Source organism: Apteryx mantelli, chromosome 3 (assembly GCF_036417845.1).
Source record: "Apteryx mantelli isolate bAptMan1 chromosome 3, bAptMan1.hap1, whole genome shotgun sequence".
Lineage (NCBI taxonomy): Eukaryota > Metazoa > Chordata > Aves > Apterygiformes > Apterygidae > Apteryx > Apteryx mantelli.
The window spans coordinates 91,676,728-91,692,816 of record NC_089980.1 but is presented as its reverse complement, the minus strand read 5'-3'; positions in this window follow the sequence as shown (position 1 = coordinate 91,692,816).

Here is a 16,089-nt window from a genome sequence, read left to right as displayed (position 1 = left end):
AAGAGCCTAATGAGTAGCAAGATGTTTCACGGTTTATAATACTGTATCACTATTTGTAAACTACATTTGACCATAGAAATAATGGATGTGTGGCAGAATCAGCTGCTGTGCATAACCAGTCAAAATCAACCCAGTTATGCTAAGGAAAGCAGTTTTGGAGGGCTAAATTAAGGTAGAAACATCATGATTAGGTTATGTAGCACTGAAACAGTCATAGAATGATCACTAGAAAACATGATATGGACAGGCTTTGAGAGTAGCATACCTGCATTATATCAGTACTGATCATAAGATGGAGGTAAGCTATCTCCATTCTGAGATGCATTTAGACACTTTAATGAGCAGCTGGGATGTGCTAATAAGCCAGCTTCAGCTGTGGACAGACCTGACACGACTACCTGCACTTTACATGGGTAGACATACCCAAATTTGCCTTAGATGGTATCTTAGGTTCTACTCTAGTGGCTTATGGCAGTAATGGATGGAATCACAACGTAAAGCATAATAATGGTTTTGAATGGGGTCCTTTGATATCAGTATTTGCAACATTCTGAGTATTCCCTAATAAGTATAGGATAATGGAATTTTTTTGTAAGACGAGGACTGCCTGAATTTATCTGTGGGCTAGCAAATATTATTCTTTCAGAAGACTAGTTTGCATAAAAAATCCAGACACAATAAAGCAGAAACTCAGAGAATTCAGCCTTCACTTAAAAGTGTTTGTTATTGTGATTACCTTAATTACTGTGGATTGAACTGTAGCAGCCAGCAGGGCCCCAAGCAAGACTCAGATCTTGGTGCAGCTATATGCTCAGATAATTGTTCCGCTATATGACTTGGAATGAGAGAAGCAGACAAGCCTCAGGAAGGTCTATAATGAGATGGAGTGAGTTCTCAATAAGTGTGCTAGAATGTGTGGCCTCCCTATGCTTCCTGGGGTTTCTGGAGGGACAGATGATTTGCATGAGGCATAGCATGAATATGTATTCTGCTTGCCTTCTCATTCCTTCCTTCTCCTTTTCTCTCACCTTCTATTTCACTGTTTGCCTTACAGCTCTTTCGGCATTGAGCTCCCTGAATATCAAATAATAGCTAAATCTTCAGCTACTATAAACAGGTTCCTTTGTCTCCAGTGGAACTATGCTAATTTTCACCAGCTGAAAATCTGAGTCTCCTTCTTATCACCTGATTATTTTATAGCCCTATTTCATATTTGCATAGAACTCCTCAGCTAATAATTTTTTTATTATGAGGAAAAATGCTTCCACACTGGGAGCATCATTTACTTGTGGTTCTTTTACAGTGATAGCAAGACAATAACGAGAATCATGATTATGTCGTACTGGAACACACATGCTAGTGCGTTCCTCTGTGTCTGGGTGGCTGGAGTGGCTGGAATGTTTCTAGGGAATGGCTCTTATCTTTAGATATCTCATTAAATGTCTCCGTTGTGTTAGTTTTAGTACTAATTTCATTGTGCATAGATCTTTTAGTGTGTTTTGTGTTTTTTTCTTTCTTTCTTTTCTGGAGTTCTCTTCCTAGTTTGATAAAACAAAATGAGGAAAAGGAATATTTTTAGGGCAATCATTTTATTTTTTTTTCTTGACTGGGCTAATATAGACTTATCAAATACTGTATAATCATGACACCCATCCGAGGCTTTCTTCTCAATGCATTGTTTAATTACAAGAAAATAGCCATTTAGGCATAGAAAGAGATTTTCTGGAAGGAAGAAAGGATGACCATTTTGTCATCAATCCTGAATGTACTTCATTTATCTGACAAATTGTTTGCTACGTATGAGTTATGGGCCAGAGCTTGTGTTGCCCTCTTTGTCAGAAAAGATGGCAAATAGATCAATCTCTTAATGAGATGGCTGGTGAAAAAGTAAGAAGAAAAAGAGCTTTACATTGTTTATTAGCTTTTCCTATGCTTTTAAACATGTATAAATACACATATGATCACCCATCCAAATCACAATATTCAGGGAGTTAATGTTTTTTTCTTATTTGTCCCAAGCCTTAATGCTGTGAGTTTTTACTGAAAACTCAGATTCCTATTTTTATACAACAGCATAGTGGTTACAGAATTCACCTAGGAGGTGAATTCAGTAAACCAGGGGAGCCACCTAGGTCCCATTCACTCTTCTGTAAAAATATTCAAATCCCACATCTACTATGTTCCAAAACACTTGGAGCAGTGAGAAAGAGGAGAAAAATCTCTGTGCCTACCCTTGAATCCATGCCACCGTTAATGAAGCCAAAGAAGGAAGTCTTCCTTTGTAATGTACTTTCTCATGGAGTCCTGGCTGGCAGACACTACTACAAGGACAACTGAGGTATTTTATCTAAAGTTCACAGATGCACCACATCTTGGTGGTTAACATACTCTCTGAGAAGTTTTGAATCCCTTTGGCAGAAGAGGGAATTGGGCTTTTTTTTTTTTGCTTCCTGGGAAAGTGCAGCCACTACCAGGTTATCATATAAAATATTTATATTAGAGAAGAATGTCTGAAAATAATGATTTTACATCATGAGCTAGGCACTGACTCTGAGAGAGATTGCAGAGGCATTTAGTTTTACCAGACAAACTATATAGGAGCATGGGCACATTCTGGGCACCATTCTAGGCTCTAGAGTGGGCAAGTGAGGGCCCAGTGCCTAATATTTTGGTGTCTATCTCTGTTTGCAGATCTAGTTATAATTTATAAGACTGAATTTTATATTGTGGATGAAAGAGTGCAAGATGATCACTTGTTTTCTCCTACAAAGCAAAACTAGTTTTCTACCTTGTCTGAACTGCATTACTGAAGATATGAGGCCGTTTATAGAGGTCAGCATAATGAAAAGAAATAGATTCTTTTAAACACCTTGTTCCATTCCATGGAAGATATCCAGTGTGATCAGCAATCCCTTGCATTTGGCAGGTTAGGAAATGTTAAGGACAGACAGGAGTTATTTATTTAGTACCTGGAGCATCTATGGTAGAGGTCTGATGCTTTGTAGGCTAGGGAAATGGAAAAACTTGCTAATCAAACTCACTGAGGACAGGTAAGGGGAAAAGCACATGTCACATCAAGCTGTAATTTCCTCCATACATTCTCACTGACTGCCTGTAAATGCTAAAGAGAGTTTATTTCATATTATGCTCACATTTCTTGAGTATGTACAGACTTAGCTCTGAAATCTAATGTACTCTGAACAGAGCCAAAAAAAAAAAAAAGAAAAAAAAAAAAAGCTCTTCCTGGATCCTGTGGATAATGAGCAATCATTCCTTCCTAAACTGAAGTTTTTGAAAAGTTCTTGTTATCTTGTTAGTTGATTAGCAAGCTCAGGCACAATTTAGAATTAAATGTTTAATCATTTGTGTTCTTTGCATTCAGTGTGAGTTGCCTTCTTATTTTCTAGTTCACTAAATCTAAATCAGTTTAAGGAACATAAAAGCTTCAGGTATCATAACGCTCAGTAAAGTTCATCATTTAGCTGTGTTTTCTTTTTTAAGTTTTATATTGAGACAGGGTCTTTGGCGTTTTTTGTTTATTTTTGTTTATTTTTCCCTTTTATTTAACTAGCTGCTAATATAAGGAAAAAATAACCAAAATATCTAATATCTAGCTTTTTTTTCCAGAATGGGACGGATTTTATATATTGTGCTGATCTAGGAAAGCTTATTTGATGGCCTTCTTCATAGTATATCTAATGTTATATATAAACTACTACTTCTACCTTGACTGAAGAAAGTCCATTTTGAAGACCAATGATCTCATTGTGAAAACAAGGGCTATTCCATTTCAATGCAATATAAGAACAGTATTATTATTTTTGCAATAGGGACCATTTTAAAGTGCCTTTCAAAGTAATAACTGTTTTTTATTTCTTCCTTCTGTCTGAGAATTTCTTGAACCTACTAACTTTAAGCACAGGAAATTAGATTTCCTTGAAAAGTCCTTTGCTGGTTACAACTAAGGAAGATATGTAACATATTTTTAAATTTGTTGATATGTTTGCTTGGGACTGGATTAAGGTCTAGCCTAGCAGGCTCAGTCTTCCACTGTGCACTCTAGCTACTGGGAAGTAGATATTTGCTTCAGCGGTATTCAACTCCACCCAGCTGGCTATGGCTCCAAAGACCTAAGTCCCCCAGCAAATCTAGACATTATATTACATGAAGAAAATAACTAGCTTTTGTTCCAATTACTCTACGGACTCTTCATTTTGAGAAAGTACCACACAGCTTTCAAAATCAGTAATAAACCTCTATTGTGTCTATTATCATTTGTTCTCTATAGCTTTTAGTATTTCAGCAGGAAGGTATTAAACAATGAAAAACTCTTTGTTTATGCTGTCAAAGACTAAGAGTTTTGTGATGTCATAATGGGAATGCTGAGTTGCCAATGGGAAAAACTGGCCCTATGGAAAATATTCTGAGCGTGTGAAAAGTCTGTAGAATAGGGAAGGATGTGAGAGCTTCTCACAGAATGGTTTGGGGGAACTTCTGAATTGACTGTTGCATAGACCCCCTGCACTCTTCATTTCAGTGAGCGAATATCCTCTGAAGCCTTTTTGGAAAGGTCTTGATAGGTATATGAAAAATATTTATTCAAACGAAGGGCTTGCCAGAAGATTTGAACCAAGGAAAGGGAACCCTTAGGTCCCAGCATTGCTTATTGACCCCTTCCAAAGTCAGTTGTCAAAGTGACAAAAACTGCTTTATAAGATGGAAATGGAAAAAAAAAAAATCTCCCACATATAATCCATTTTGTGCCTGAAGAATGTGAGTGGCTGTCAAACAGGTGCTGACTTGTATTCTTGGGCTGAAAATCATACCTTTCCCTTCCACAGCTCCCTTAGGGCTTCTACTAGATGATGGCTAGAGGCAAGGGTGAAGAAACCTGAAGGTCCCTGACTGAGATAATCCTGTTAAGGTTGTGAACCGTGTTTCTATTCATAGCATATTGTGTGCAGGAATTTTTATTGCCTGGCAATGCATCCACTACTAGTATCTGGAGGATTTACAGCTGTATCCTTTACTTGAAACGCAATAGGATTTTTGACTCTTGAAGCTATCTGCTAATGCTGATAAAATACAATAAAATTAGGTAGCATTTATATTTGTGGCCATCACTTTTCAGAGTGCTGTAAAAATGCCAGAGAAACTTTAGATCAGCCAAATATTAGTTTATTAATTAAAAAAAAGTCTACCTTAAAATCTACAAGATAAAATATCTGATAAGGATCTAGTCCTCCCTCTTTTCGCTATCACTTAGATTAATTTTCATTACTGGTTTCAAGAGCCACCAAAAATTTAAAGATACAAAATATATTTGCAGTTCATTTAGTTGTATTCTTTACAGATATAGGTTGGAAATAGTAAAACCTGCATATTGGTTGTTGTATTAATGTTAGGCATATTAATAACATATAATCAGTTATGAAACCTTACATTTTTTGTTGTTATATTGACTGTGTGCATACAAGATGCTCTGAATAAAACTTTTCCCAGAAACTACTTACAAGAATAAGTCAGCAAATTAAGGGTTAGTAGACTTCTGAAACTTTTAATACATTACTTGTTGGGTTTGCTGGGAGAGAAAGAAGCGCATTCTTGGCCAGTGAGCTATATCCCTCTAAAAAGCTCCAGTATCCTTGGATATTATTATTATTATTATTATTTTTAGGACTGAGAACAAATGGTTAACCTAAACTTCTGACCTCCCCCCATAAAAATGAAATAAAACTCTAAGTGTCTGGAATGTTGCTTTTTGTCAGTTCTAATTAGCTCTAAGATAATTAGTAGGCTTGTCTAAAATGTGGTCCATAGCTTTAAAATTTCAGCATTGGATTTACTTTTGTATTCAACACCCTCAACATTAGTAAATATATAAGGGCAAAATCTGCCAGACTAAGCTATTCTTTATCCATACATGTCATTGAATATAGAATATTCATTCAAATACAGCTTTCTAAGTCATTTCCTGCTTTCATTCAAAAGTCTCTTAGAAGTTAATTTTCACCTAAGCGCAACTTGAAAAAACTTAAATTAATATAGTTATAAGCACACATACCCGCCTCATCAAAGTAATTATAAATTTTTGTTATTTTTACATTTAGAATTATGAAGAACAGATGTATCAGATTATACCATTGGTGTATCTGCTGTAACACAAGGAGCTATGTAGTAAAGAATTCTCAAATAACCTTTTGATGCAGAAAGTGTCTTACAAATGTGATTAGAGACTACCTGATGAGATATTCTATCTTTCTGAACTTTTTTTCTTTATTGTTTTAATTAGATATGATTTTATCGTTTTTTTTCATTACTGAATATATATATATACATTTTTTTCTGTGTTTGATGCTAACTTTTGGTATCATGTTAAATTTGGTTGGGCTACAGATTATGTTTCTACTTTTATTTGTCAGATGCTTAATACAGTATTGTCCATTTATGTGGATAACTGTGGCCATAGCTGTTTGTATTAGAAAAAAGATTCCCTGTATTTTGTTAGTTACTGTGAAGAAAAAGCCATAATCATATAAAATAGACAAGTGGCTTAACTGCAGCTGATAAAGAGACTGAGATATTTGCTATCACTGCATTAATGATATTCAGATGTTCATGGCACATTAGCGACATTTATGTTATAGTAAACTGGTTTAACATCTAATGCATTTGTTTGTTGAAGGCTGAAGTTTGTTAATCACATAATAAAAAATATTTCCTAATACAGTTTGACAAAACTATAATATTAATGTCCTCTTGTATTAACAGCACCAAAACAATAAAAGGCAGATGCTAGTTCTCTATAAAGCACAAAAAATGTGTAGGCAGATAGCATAGCATCGATGTAATATTTCTGTTTAAGTGAAATAAGTGCTGCTTTTGTTAAAAAAAGAATTACACTTACATAATGCTTTTAAATCATTTGATCCAAAATATGTTTAGCAATTCTATTTCTGTCTCAGAGAAATTAAGAAATGTTCACTTACAAGACAACTGAGTCTCAGTGAGTTTACGAGACAGTTCTAAATTACACAGGAAGTGTGTGGCACAGATGAAACTAGAATTTAGATGTTCTGACTCCTGTTCATTTTTCTTAGGTACAAGATATTTTTTATTCAGCAATATGAATATATTTTCTTGTAACATTACCTTATATGCAATGTAAAGAGGAGCAAAGAAAGCAGCAGCTGTCAGTACAGATGTGTATCTGTGTTTAGCTTTAGGGTTTGGGTCAGTGTCACTTCATCATTGGTCATTACATCCAGCTATTAGCTTCCTCTCTAATTAATTCAGTGATGAGTCACTTCTATTTTCAAAGGCGAACTTCTAAAAGAAATGCAACCCTGTAATAAAATGGTATAGTATGCCCTGAAAGTGAGACTGGACCAGAATTTATGGCTTAATTGAGGCTTAGTGTACCTGGATTTTATCTACAGCTCTAATGTCGACTCTGAGCATGTCACTTCAACTTTTTAGACTATATTTAACCCACATTTAAAATAATGCTAGTGATGATTGCCCACTTAACAAAGTGTTTTGAACTTTGGGTATGAAAACTGTAATACAAATGCTAAATATTATTATTAGCATGTTAATGAATTTATGGTGGGGTTACCACACACACAGCTTAATTAAAAATCTGTTTCTGCAAAGACCCCAAATTTGCCCAAAGATCCCAAGTAGAAAACATAGAAAGCATTCAAGTGCCTCACATGAAAATGAAAGTAGGATGATATCCATGAATTAGCTGAATTTGGCCAGCTCCAGCTCCCAGCTGATCATGTCTGATGTCCCAGCTGATATAGTGTTTTGATATTGTATTTTTAAGTCCTGCATCCTTACTGTCATTTCTCTTTTCACTAAAAATACAACAATAACAACAACAAAACAGTTAGTATGACTTTAAAAACAAGTAGTAGAAATGAATAATAAGTAATAAGAATTTAGTATTCCTGTATATTTAAGCAGAACAGAGAATCTGTAATAAATGTATATATTAGTAAGTGACAAGAATACCCCTTCATTGAACTTCTGTCACTGTTGTTGAACTGACCTAGTAATATTCTTTTAATTATACTGATTGTTATTATATCTTCCATTTTATACATCAGACTCTGATTTTTATATATTTCATTTTAAAATATTTTTATTTCCTATATTTTATTTGCATTAGTTAAAGGAACATTTTTATTTTAACTTTTTCTGGTCTCATCTGTTTGTACTGAGTACATTTCCTTGAGATATCAAAATCGTAATCAACATTCAGCCTCATCTGTAATGAAATCAATAAACTTGTCTTGGACTTACTCTTCCCTAACACTCATAACTGATATAGCTTTTTTTTGTTCTGCATTTCTTACCCTGAATTATGCACACATTTTTGTTATATTGCTCTTTCTAAAGATTTGTCATTACTTCACTGCATGAACTGAACTATAGCACCTGTATCATTTAGGCTTTAAAAGGCCTCGGTTTGTTTTTTTCAATACCTTCAATGTGATTATAATTTCTTGAAATGATTTAGAGTTACTGGTCTCTGTCATTCATGTCTATCAAGCTCCACTCTGCCCTTTGCTTCTTCTTCATTCTCTTTCATGTTACAAACAAAGTGTACGCAAGCTCTTACTGCTGTCAGTCCTCTAGAATGTGCACATACCCTTGTCACCTTGCTAGTAAAATGCCTTAGTAATAAGGTGCACTACCACTAATCTGTTCATCATACAGTTCAGTTAGAGCTAACAATACATATTTTTTGTCTGTAAGATGCAATCTGATTGGTTGCTGAATTTTTATGCAATATCCAAAACACTATGTCATATTTAAAGATTTTGATTTGCCTTCAAAGTTCATGCCCACATACATATTTACAATGTGTATGAGTGTTTGTAAAAATGACACCCTATATTTTGTGTCATATGGTAATATCAGATGTTATCAATTTACAAGGAAAAGAATATTTAATTTTCTCTCTAACAGCACTGTGACTGCAGTCTGTGCACTGATAGCATAAATGGTTTTCTTTTGCCTTGTACGTTACCACTATTAATGAAAGTTCATAAATTCTGCCAATTGGATGTCACTGTTCTCCACTCCCTTCTGATTGTGACCTCCATGAAACAGTTTGGCCCACCACCAGAAAAAGTATTCATTCTTGTGTTGTGGGAAATGACATGATATTCCTATTTCACTTTGCGTAAAGACAAGGGTTACCAGTTATTATGTGCTTGGGAAACACTAATATTCCCAGCCAGGTATTTGAGGACCAGACTATTTCATGTTGCTTGTACTGCACTGCCTTTGATCCAGTAAGACCTACCAAAATCAACACGGATTTTCACCTCCTCCTTCACCTTTCATTTCCTTCAGCTTGTCAGCCTCCTGCGTACCCAGAGGGCAGGTGAGACCCCTTTACAGACTGGCTGCAGCCCCCAGGGGGCCCACTGGCTGTTCCAACCTTTCTCCGTGTTTACGTGGTCGATTGGAAGCAAACTGGCGTGCTGATCTGGCGTGCCAGATGTTAAACAGAAGCTGTGTAACTAGCCTTGACTTCAGGATTGGAGCTGGTTCTTAACCAAAGCTCCAGACTGCTGGCCTAAATATAGTGATGGACATACACCATTTCTGGCTTTGTTTTGTAAAGCTCATAGGAAAGGAGCTGCTCCAGAAGGTGCACAAAACATGAGCAGGATAATTCTTGTGTAGCGCTCAGGGTTTGCCTAGGGACACAAGTACTGGATTTCAATACTTTCACTCCCACTGCTTTTGAACTTTAAATAATTAAGTTGAAATATACAATCATGAGTGCAGAGAGCAGAACACAGGGCTGTTTTTCTCCAGCTGCCCTAATTGCTCAGCTGCTAGAGTTTTTTTTTTTTTCCCTTTTCTTCCTCTCCCTAACATTTCCATCTAATATCTCTTGTTGAAAAGGAAGAGTGTACTCCAGCCCTCTGTCTGCTTATGCACTCATCTAGGATGTACAAGATATGGTTTTAGAGCGTGAGGACAGCAGAGACCTCATGACTGAGCAGTGTTGCTTTGGAGAAGGTGCCTACAGTCTTTTGGATGCCAAAGGTCAGAAGCAGAGGACTACACCTACCTGAGCATTGATGCACACACTTAACCTCAGTATAAGACAATATTTTCAATCAAATCTGTGTACTTCCTATTGGCTTAGTGCATCTCCACAGTTTTTGCAGTACTAATCTGAGATGTTTAATTCTTCTGTTGCAGTCTATAGAGAACCTGAACACCTAGTTCTATGGTTTGTATTCTACTACTGGGGCCATATAGCTGTTATTGTACTTTTTATAGATGTATAACATAGTGTTACCTTTTTTATAGGCATGTCCCTCCATTACTTGGTCTAGTCTGAGGTTCCAAATATTTATTAAAACTATGTTCTAGAAACATGACTTCTGGGAAAGACTGAAGAACTTTTTTGACTGTATCACTTATGAATGCCCAGGTTCACAACAGAACATGTATTTAGGAAGCATTAAAGGTTCCTCTTAAACCACTGAATATTTCCAGTTAATTTCCTTGCGGCATTTTAATTTTGGTAAAAAGTCCTATGCACAGTAGTATGGGAATTTTATGTGGTCTGGCTATCAGAAGTAAATGTCTAAAGCCTCTATCTGACAGCATTTTTTTTATAACATTATTTAATTTCATAGAAAATTTAATTTTGTCCAAACTTTGCTTTTTCTACTTTGCAAAGTGACATCTCCTTGATTTATTTTATTATCACATTTTCAAGAGCTATCAAGCAGTTCAATGATTACATTAATTTTTCATAACCCCACTTTCACTTTCAAATGTATTGCTTGTCAACAAATTACTTTTTATAATCAAATGAAAATATTTACATGTATTTAAGAATCACCTGTATCTTAACCTAATTTACTTTTAAAAATTTAAATCTAATCACAAATTGCATTTCAGAAATTGTAGATATCACTTTTTTATTTATTTAAGTGACAGAATTATATTTAAGGATATAAGAGAGTTAAGGATATAAGAGATTTTAAACCAATGCAGGTAATGTGCAAACTGGAAGTAAAAAGAACAAGCAGGTGTTAAGAATTTTAATTAGCCCAAAGTATCAAGGTAAATAATGCAAATTGTTAGATAGTCATTGCAAACAAGAAGATTGAATGTCTTCTAAAATACTAAGGGGTAAAGAAAGTTTTTAAAGAGAAGAAAATATAAAGTTTATTCAAAATGGTGAAAGTATCAAATTCCATTTAACTTTGCTAATTCAAATAATTTTAAAAATAAGGTGTAGATGACCCAGTTCTCGACTGCCATTTAGTTGCAATTGTCCAAAACTGTACTATCAACTGTGAGTTCAATATGCCCATGAAACCCTCTGAAACAAGATAATGTATGTCATGATTTTTAATGGTCCAAGTGTTTTCCAGAACCTCTTCATTCTTGTGTGTTTTCATGATATGCCATTTTGAACCATTTATTTTCTAAATGTTAATAGTGAGTTTTCTTCTCATAGGCCAGACAATCGGAGCTTTTCAGGCAGCAGAGATTTTTCCATCTGTATGGCAGTCTGGTAGAAGCTACTCATATAATAGTAGTATATGAAGCATCAGCTTCACTTGTCAGAACTGCAGTATTGAGAGCAGGAAATGTAAATGGGCAGGCAGTAGCCATCATTTCACTGTCAAAACATGGGAAGCTAAAAACTTGCTTTTTCTTGACTGCTCACTTTACTTAAAATGGGGAACCCTTGAAGTTGTTGTGACCCCTCTAGCAGACCTCACTTTATGGAAGGAAGCTGGTAACACCAGAAACCCAGGCAAACATTTAATTTTTTTTGAGGAAAGATATTGCCCTTGCTAGAAAATAACTGTAAGTTGCATTAAGTGAGCATTAAGTGAGCAAACCCAAATACTCTGCACTTTGACTAATATTTGGGATGTAGTGCCTTCTGAAAGTGGAGACAGTTTGAATTCTCTAGCATAGTTGCAGCGATGCTAGATTGGTGAAAGCTAAGCTAGGATCGAACAGACAAGGCACTAAAAAGAGCTTGTGTTTTTTCAATAATAACAGAAGTGTGGATAGTATGGCAGCAATGTGGAGTAGGCGTTTCCAGTCAAGCATGCCAAACAAAATGAAAAAGAGTAGCTTGTCAGAGGGGGAGAAAAGAAAGGCAAAATGAGACAAATGGATGAACAGAGGCAAATATGTTTCAGTTTACATGTTTGTTTCTTTGCACACTGAGATTTGCTTTAGCATTGTCTCTGCGTGCATAATTAGCTGGATCTATAAGCATGCAGTGATTTCAAATTCATAAGCGTTTCTGGAAGAAATACTGCTGCATGAGACATATTTTTTTCTCTTTTTGATTCTGTAGCATTGGAAGGATTAATGAAAGCACAAGAAGAGTGTCCACATTAAAAGTGGCCAGGAAATAACTGACCAGATTTATAAAGGTAGTTAGGCACTGAAAGTTACAGAAAGTACCAACTGCTTTTTTTCACAGACTCATAGGTGCTGGTGATCTCTGTGAACACCCAAAATAACTTTTGAAATCCAGCTCTAACACCTCAGATATTTTGTACATGTTTTGATAACACTGGAAACACCAAACCTTTAATGAATGCAACATTTGCCATAATATATTCTTCATTTTCATTGATTGAACATTTTGATCAAAGACCTTTTGGACCTCACCTTTTGCTCTGCAACTACATATATGTGAAAAAGGAGATTTGGCTTTTTTTTGTGGAGATATAATTCTTTTTTTTTTTCACTAAATTTCCTCATTGAAAAGAGTGTTATTTGATGCCACAAGAAAGTGATAATCATTTTTATAAGGTACACAAAAGGAAAAAAAAAAAGACTGATGTTGAAAATGACCTTGTTTTAGAGAGAGTGACCCGAACTTCACATTGAAATCCAGGACACTAATTAAGCTCCAGTCTTGCACTGTAATGATTGAAAGAGGCTGTAATTTGTTTGGGAACCTGTGTAAAGTTCATTTGAAGGTCTCTGTCTGGTTTCAGATTGCTAAGTAATTTATTCCTGATGCAAAAATTTAATTAAAATAATAAGGGTTTCTGACACTACATTGGCATCGCTATTGTGTTGACCAATATCTAGTGTTTTGGATTACCACTCCTTTGGGAACAAACTGGTCACCCCATTGAAATCTTTCTAATATTTGAAGCTAGAAGGAAAAAAAGTTTATTATATTAATATGCAGAACTAAGAAATAGCTTGATAAATTTAAAATAGCTTGTTAAATTTGAAGATACAGCAAATGAGTTTTCCCCCTTTGACATGCTGCTCTTTTTCATCTTGTTTGTCATGCTTGACTGGAAGTTCCTATTCCACATTGCTGCCATACTATCCACTCTACTGCTATCATTGAAAAAAAATGCTCTTTTTAGTGCCTTGTTTGTTCAGTCTTAGCTTAACTTTCACCAGTCTAGCATGACTTCAACTAAGCTAGTGAGTTAGAACGGTTTCCACCTTCAAAAGCCAGTACATCCCAAGTATTAGTCAAAGTGCATAGTTTTTGAGTTTGCTCACTTTGAAGATATAGCAAAAGGAAATTTAATTTATCCTATAGCTACATCTGACTCTGGTTTGGCATCAGGCTTTCTTCTGTGTGCTCTTCTGTTATCAGATTGCCAAATCAACCTAAAACCCAGTATCAATTCATACAGCAACCCAGAATTTAGGTCTAAGGATATTCCCCATCCTCTGGCTGCTCTGTATGAAAACTACTTGGGATCAGGATTATTCTTAAATGCATTTCAGTGCAAACTGTGCATCTATTAATTGACATACCTAGGCTATTAATGGAAATATTAATTTCTGTGTGCTGTGCCACTCGATTTCTTTGTTTCTCTGCCTTTTTCAAATAAGATATCCTTGAATGGTTTTCTTGGCTGGGTGGATTAGGCCCTTCACCTGCAAGATTGCAAAGTAGAAATATATTCACAAAATGTAAAGACAGACAGAAAATGACTGGTTGCATCACTCTGAAAATCCATGAATTTGGCATCTGTAGCCTTAAAACCATTAATTATACAAATCTGTGAATCAGGTAATGAAATGTGCTTCTTCCCTCTTGCTAGAGATTAGGTCTGAGGGTCAAGGAACCACTTTGGGAAGAACGCTGAGTTTGAAGTGGGTGACCAAAAATATGTCTTGCCTAGACTGAGAATTCATGTCTTCATCCTTAAAGAGCTCCTTACAAGAAGAGGCAACTGGTGGTAAGTTTATACTGCCACTCTGTTCTGCACCAAAATACTGGCCCTTTTTCTTCAAAGAAATCACTAAGCCCAGATTTTCTAAGATATTTAATCATCCTCCACTGATTCAATGAGAATTATGAGAATTCAATGAGAATTTAGGCCTGAGTACAAAGTATAAAGATTAATAAAAGATAGCAAAAACAAACAGTTCACTGGCACTCTGGAGGTACATTATCATGCCTTCCTCATAATTAATTAATGATATTTAATTATTTGCAAGGATTCTTTTATTTTCTTTCTCTCTAGAAGAATGCTAATGGGAATATGCAGAAACTTCCAACATGAGTGACTAACTTCATACAAAATAGATTTTTTTTTTTTACTGTAGTAGTTAGTGGTATTTATAGACAAGTGTTTTTAATGACTGGAGTCATAGGTTCTCTTATTCTATGGAGGCCAAGTTATAGCTGACAGTGACTTCATGGATTATGCTGCATCTCCATCATAAGGAAACAGTCTATAATGGGAAGGAGGCTACTATATCACAAGGGCTCATTTATTCGTGCTACAAATGCCAGTGTAATTCAGTGCTTAACTTAAACATGTTCTCTTTTGCTTTTTGCTCAATATCATTACACAATAACTGTTTTTTGCTTTTTTTTCTCATATGCATGTAGTACTAGCTGGGGCATAAGGAATTCTGAAAAATTGGCAGAATATATACCCAAATATGGAGAGATAAGCATTATTTTGGTATCTTTGCTCTAGTCAATGTATTTGCTGAGCACTCTAATGAGTATTAAGACTTAACTCCCTCTAGTGATAGAGGGTAGCAATTCTAATGTAGCTCTTATGTCAGGATGATCTCTTCTGCTTTGTAAAGGCTTCCTCTTGCTAAACTTCTCCATTTATCTGTAGCCTTCCTGCACTTTCTTTCACCACTGTAGGTGGTGTTACTAACTATCTTATTTTATAATCGATCTCATCTTTGAATGTTAATGTATCTTTACTGTGAACCATTTTGTGACTAATGGTTTACGGCATTATTCCTTGTGAACTTACATTATTTGTTGTATGGTGTAGGTGGAATATTGAGATTTTATTTGCTCCTGAGGAATTCATGATTAAATATTCTTTCTAGACATATTTTTCTCATGGAGACAGTGTTTCTCTCCAGGTGCTTAAGAATTAAATTTCTCCATGTGTATCATGTTGCATCATCATACATGATGGCAAAATGACATCATGATGGCAAAATGACTGTTAGCAGAAAGGAAGGATTAAAAACTTTCTAGACTTAGAGAACTGCATTATAACAGAGCTAGATTTCATTTAATATTTCTAGATAAAATAAAGGCTATGTCTGTCTCAGTTCCTAAAAGTTTTTGAACACTTACCGTGTTTCAGAGGAATGGCTATCTGATTCTACAATTTATAGCTGAGATATTTAATAATTTTATAATTAACACTAAAAGTGTATAATACTTTCACCAGGGAATATTGGTATAGCCACATGGTGTATTATATTCTTTGCAGCATGATCTGAAGTATTTTGGCTCTATTTACATCTGGGTTTTGGTTCAGAGCAGTAGCACGGTTGTGAAGCAAATCCCCTAATCACTCTGCTAACTGTGAATTGGTTTCATGTGCAGAATGGTTTCAGAGAGCACAAACAAGGAAACTAGACCTGAATCTCTGCTCCAGATGGACAAGAAATGTGCTCCAGCCCCTTTAAGACATGATTAGTCTTTCGGACAGCTTCAAACCACATGCATGGCAAGGACAGTTGGTCCATGGGGGCAGGGTAAATCTAGTCTGAGGTAGAATACTGAAACAATATGTAGTGTAGTTACGGGGGCTTCAGCAC